Here is a 6,000-nt window from a genome sequence, read left to right on the forward strand (position 1 = left end):
GGGTCCACCGCGGCCCTGCAAGGAAGGAGCATCCGGCGTTCCAGCAACCTAGCGCCGGCCCACCCCACCCCCGCGCTGTCCGGGTCGCCGGGGGCGGTGGCAGCGGGGCCCGGCCACCCGGGCAGCGATGAGGTCAGAGGGGGGCTTCTCCTCAGCCGACCAAGAAGTCCGGCTGGGCCGTGGCCCCAGGAGAGCAGGAGCGGACAGAGACCACACGGGCCTCGGGGTCTCCCCGCTGCCCAGTGTCCACGCCTGACACTGGCCGCGTCTCTGTGGGCAGTGAGGAGGCGGGAACGGCCGAGGGTGCGGCGGGAGGACAGGGACCCTGTACACCTGTGTCTGCGCCCCGCGCTGGAGGACCTGCTCTGGGACCGTGCGCCGCCCAGCTCGGGTCACCGAGCCTCCCGGGATCCCGCCACAGAGGCCGAGGGCGGAGTGCGCGGCCACCACTTCAACCGCCCCTGCCCAAGCTCGAGCGCCACCGGCACTCACCATCCTCTGCCACTTCTGGGCCCAGGGGGCCAGTGCAGGCAAGCGCAGGACCGGCACCTGGAGCCTCAGGATGCTCAGCCCTGCCCCCGCCCCTAATTGCACCGCGCTTTCGACGTCTGCACCTCCGATTGGACAGTTCCCTACGGAACCCGCCTCCTGACGTCCTGGATTGGTTACTGCTCCGGGCAACCCCTCGGGAACCGCCCCTTTCTCTTCCAATTGGACAGTTCTTCAGGCCCTGCTCCCGCAGCCTGAGTGACAGCCGTGGTGGGAAGGCACGTGGCCCGCCCCGCCCGGCTAAGTCTTCGTGTGAGCTGAGCTCGCTGCGGTCCAGGTGGACACGGGTCTCTGCCCAGAGCTCGGCGACCGCTCTGCACGCTCCTCTCTGGGCTGTGGGAGCAGGTCTGACCTAGAGAGCCAGAGCCGAGACGCGGAACTGCTTTTTCAGGAGTGCACGTGTCTGGAACCCCGTTCCTTAGAAAACCTTTCGGGAGGGGGGAGCTCCTGCATTATTGCCCAATCAGAACACAAGGAGGTCGGGCTCTGTCCAATCATAGACTCCTGCATCAGCAACGCAGCCCAATCAGGGCCAGGGGGCGGAGCGTCGCTGTTCAGTTGTCACAGCGGAGGGTCCAGCGCTCCCCAGCTCTAACGCCGGGCCGCGGGAGCAAGCGGAGAATGGTGAGTACAGGCGGCCCGAGATGGGCAGGCGCGGGTGGGAGCGGCCCAAGTCTCCCCGCGACCGGCCAGCAGCGGCCAGGGAGGGGAAGGGGACAGTTTGGGGGAGCGGGTGTGGCGGAGGGACCTCGGCGGGATGACATGCCCTGGGATGGTCAGCTGTGTCTTCTGTTATTTCGGCCTCAGATTTCATGAAGTGCGACCCAGCGTCTCTGGGTGTCTCGTACTTAGAACACAAATCTGGGTCTGTCTGCCTCCAGGGCTGAGTGGCGTGGTTCTGGGGCTTGGGCTAAGAACACCGCCGGAGAGAGGCCGCTCAGGAATGTCCTCTCCTCCACTGCAGTGGCGGTCAAGGCGCCCGGTCCTACGCATGAAAGCAGACGAAGAGGTTGTTAGTCTTAAAAAACAGTAGTCTTCATACAGGGTGCAGAGTTTACAACGGTGCGCGTCCCTCTTGCATTTCCTCTAATGTGGGCATCAGGTGAGTGTGTATCCTGCAAAATGCGATCTGTACCGCTGAAGAGCGTCAGTGCTGGTGAATTTACAAACAGGATCGCCCTGAGCCGAGGTCTGTTTTCCCATAGGGACAAGCAGTTCCAGTTATGGAACCACATCAAAAGTGCCTTAGGTTTGCTTCTTACCTAAAGGTTGGCGGTAGTGATTCTGCTGTACGTATTCAGTCACTGGTGCGGGGGTCTTTTTGTCATGCAGGTTGTCAGTGGTGATGTGAAACAGGTGAGGGTGTGGGGCCGAGAGGTGAGGCTGCATCTAGCGTGGCCAGGTGAGCCACAGTGAAGCCTGCACGGGGTGGTGGAGGTGCAGCTGGGCTGGCTCAGGGCCTTCCCTGCAGGGGCCTCCAACCACCGGTGCACCCGCGGAAGGAGCCATTCCTCTTCAGAGAGGCCACTGAGCACGAGGCCAGGGGGCGGTTCCTGGTGCAGATATGTTGCAGGAGTTTTGTCCTGAGGTTGTAATTTGTGGTTACCCGGAAGTTTTTCCTAAACAGTTGGTTTGCATGTTGAGTTTTAATAATATTAACCAGCCATCCAGAATGAGTTTATGCTCACTACCCAGTCATATTGGCCTCTTTCACAGAAGTTGCTGAGGCCGTTGGTCAGCATGTTAACTTACTGATTCTAGTGCTTATGGGCCTCGGTTGCTTCAAGTTTATTTTTCCATCTCCTCGACAGTGCTACTGTAGTCATTCTGATGTAGACGCAGAGAGGTCCCTACCATGATCCTAACAGCTCTCTTGCCAGCAAGATTGTTAGAGAATGTCTGCAAGATTTGTGCAGGTAGGTCATTGTGGTTTAAAGCTTCCCCTTTCTTAGATATGCAAGATTCCTCTTTTAAAAGCTAAGGTTTGCAATCAAGCTTGTTGCTGTGCAAAAGTTATGAAAGTTACTATTTCTGTTTTTCTTGATAAAGCTCCCCTCTGTCCAGCCTAAGAATATAGAGCAAGCAGTAATTCTTATGTACCACTCACGGAGTACAAATCTCAAAGAATTTGCAGACCCAGGTTTCTAGAGATTTTTCCCAGTTTTCCTCTCTGGATCACTGTAGCTTAAATCAACCTGCTTTCTGGAAATTCCTTGGGTGTCTGGCCTCATCTGTCCTCCATCAATCCTTGTTTTGGTCTCTAAGTGCAAAATGCATCTTGAGTTTATAAATTTTAGAGAAACATTGTGGGGTTGTAGATTGTGAATAAGTTTACTAGAAATTGCTAAAGTGTATAAATTGACCCCCACCATTCATGACTGTTTTTGTTTCTTGCATTTGATCACCAACACTTGGGATTCTCACTCGTTTTTGTCCAGCAGGACTCCTGGTGGGCACTGGTTGGTGACGCAGACTCTGGTGCTTGCTGACTGGTTGCTGATTGTCCTGGAGTTAAGCACTTTCCACATGCAGTGCTTCGGAGGTGGCAGTTAGTCCGCAATCATTCTCAGGCGTACTCATTTCCTAGGCCTCTGCTCTCTTCCTGTTCCCTGGGCTTCCTTTTGATTGGCGTGTGCAATGAGGATCTTCTTCAGGGTGAGGTTTTCCTTTCTGTCGCTCTGCCCCATGCTGATGGAGGGGCTTCTCATGGGGGCGAAGTTGGGTGATCTCCTCTTTGCAGCTTGGCACTCTGGGTGTAGGCTCCCTGTGCGCATAATGCATTGTGTCAGAGGCCATCAGGTCACTTGGCTGCGAGATCCCAGAGCCCTCTGTCTGTCATTGCTGAGTCTGCACTGAATTGGTCACCCGGAGATGGAGAAGACACTGCTTACACCAGATGACCAACCACTGTCCTCGCCCCTGTGTCCCCGTGCCCATCACGTCCACCACCATGGGCAGTGCCCATCAATAGGTGGCGCTGGCCCAGAAACTTCCATTCCTCTCCATGGGTCTTCATTCGTCCCGTGACCACCCTCCCCTGGTCACCATCGTGACCATGGAGAGGTGGCTGTTGGCAGCATGTGTCTTCCAGCTCACTCAGGAGCTTTCCATAAGACCAAGGAGAAGACTGGGTTGACCTCTGTGGACTTTGCAGAAACCCCACCTGTTGAAGGTCTCGGTGTGGTGACATCAGCGGCTTTCTCAGAACGGGTGCCAGGGCTCCCTCGTCTCCTTTGATGTCATTCTGTGATATTTAATACTCAGTATTTAATTGTCTTTCCATGGTTTTATGTTATGTCATTTATTAGATATACTTTGGAACTTAAAGAAATTTTATAATCATTTGAAAATGTAATTAGTTTTGTAGTCTGTTATCTTCTGAAACTTTTTCTTGCAGTATGGGGGGGTGGAACCTGAGACCTGGGAAGTAGTATGCAAGTCCCATCACTGAGCTACAACCCAGCCACCCTGAAACAAAAAGCAATGGCTGTGGGCAGTAATTCAGAATGCTCCCAGTTTCATTTTATCTGGACTAAAATTCGTATTCCCTGGTTATGATCATGTCCATTTGGGTCTTCTGTACACAGTCCTTTGGCCCATGAACAAAGGCGACATCTTGCTTGTTATGATTTCTGTGTAGAGCTCTCCTGCCGGCGCGTGGCTCTCTAGCGTGAGGCTGCCGGGGGTGAGGCCGTGGGAACGCTTCCTTTCATGGTGTCACTGACGGCGCAGAGCTGCTGTGGTCCGTCCCTTGGTGCAGCTGACTCCTCCGTGGTCCGTGGGGTGGTACGGCCCCCACCTTCTCCGCGTGGCTGGGAGCTCAGTGGCTGCTCTGTTGAATGGTGCCTCTTTCGCTTCTGCTGTTCAGTGAGTCCCTTTAGTGTAGCACTGCCATGGCCGGGACCAACTCGGGAGTCTGGGAAACCTCAGGCGGATGGGAGATGCGCTGGAGGGGCAAGGGATCGCCCGTGGCGGGGGAGCAGACAGACCAGCCTCGGCAGAGCACAACCTGGGGGCCAGCAAGTGTGTGCGTCCCTGACTCGGTGCGTCCACTGTCCACAAACCAAGTGTGTCAGGTGCTCTGACCCCACGGGGACATCGTTTTCTACGAGAATGGTGGCCCATTCTCTTCTCTCTCTGGCTCAAGTCCGGTCCTAGTTCCTGTAAAGCATCTGAACGTTGGCCTCTGCTGCACATGCCCAGATGGTTGGGAGAGCTCTGGCCCCAGCCCCGCGCTTCCTAGAGCTGGTGAGAGGACAGGTGAGGCTGGACGCCGGGAATTATCAGGGAGCTGCACTGGTCCAGGGAGGCAAATGCCTACAAATCTCTGGACCCTGGGCCTGGAAATGCTTTGAGATTCATACCCAGTGTGGGGGTGGGGTGACATGGCAGGTGCCCCGTCCCACATTCCTCGGCTAGACAGGTTTCACAGGTTCTACCAGAGAAAACAGAAGAGAGACTTCTGCACAGCGCGCTCTTCTGCGTCAGTCTCGCCCCTTTTGCTTGCAGGCCTGTCACTTACAAGAAGAGGAAGCTTCGAGCCACCCTGAGCTCTCTGCAGGAGGCCCGTGAAGTCCTGCCAACTCTAAACTCCTGCAGAATGAAGCATGACTGTGGTAGGGTCCCTGGAGAAGCTTGTGTGTGACTGTTAGGGTGGTGGTCCCATCCCTGGAGCTGAACCCCCAAGTCCAGTCTCTTCCCCAGGTTAGACCGGCACCTCCTCACAGCACCGTCGCTGGGCTCGTCCTGCCTCTCCGTCCACTACCCCCTTCACAGCCGCACGGCTCCTTGTCGTTGGTGTCGGGGCTTGTGCCTCCCGTCAACACTGTGTTGTCCAGGATACCACAGTACTTCTAAAATCCTCGCCCGGATGCGTGAGGCCTCTTCTTCTCGTTCAGAAGTTGTTGGCTATTTGATTTTTTTTGGCAAGTAGTTTTTGTTCTAAAACGTTTCATCTGAGCACCCGCCTAGGTGGCCTGTTCTCCCCGTGACTCACCAGGCTGACTGGGCAAGGTAGCGAGACCCTCTCTCAAAATAAAAAGATAAAAAGCGCGACCCCTGGGTCAAACCCCCATTACTGCAAAAGCAGTTTCACTTGAAGACGTAGTGGAACTTTCCAGAACCCCGACTGTGTTTGGGCGTCTGAGGCTGTGCTGAGGTGAGATGGCCCTGGGAACACCCCTCCCTCCGCTTGGTTGCCACCCACAGGCCGACTGGCCACGTCCTTCACTAGCCCTCATCCCTTACCGAGGACTGCTGGCCTTTAAAACTCAGTCTCCGCTGGGTGCAGTGCTGGGCCCGCCCAGCAGCTCAGGAGGCTGAGCCAGGAGGATCTCGAGTTCAAAGCCAGCCCCAGCAATTTCATGTGGAGAACTTTTCTCAAAATATACACCGGGCTGGGGATGTGGCTCAGTGGTTAAGCCCCGGGTTCAGTCCCCAGGACAGAAATCT

General features: G+C 55.8%; 1 long non-coding RNA gene across 2 annotated transcripts; it reads left to right on the plus strand.

The window, feature by feature from the left end:
• Positions 1 to 869: 869 nt before the first annotated feature.
• LOC124967876 (uncharacterized) lies at positions 870 to 5,531 on the plus strand. Of its 2 annotated transcripts, none has more exons than XR_007105627.1 (4): positions 870 to 1,173; positions 1,431 to 1,651; positions 2,361 to 2,465; positions 5,059 to 5,531. It is a non-coding gene; the product is annotated as an uncharacterized LOC124967876 (long non-coding RNA). The 2 variants fall into 2 exon arrangements; XR_007105626.1 differs by having other exon boundaries at positions 1,514 to 1,651.
• Positions 5,532 to 6,000: the final 469 nt, after the last annotated feature.

Source organism: Sciurus carolinensis, chromosome 17 (genome assembly GCF_902686445.1).
Source record: "Sciurus carolinensis chromosome 17, mSciCar1.2, whole genome shotgun sequence".
Lineage (NCBI taxonomy): Eukaryota > Metazoa > Chordata > Mammalia > Rodentia > Sciuridae > Sciurus > Sciurus carolinensis.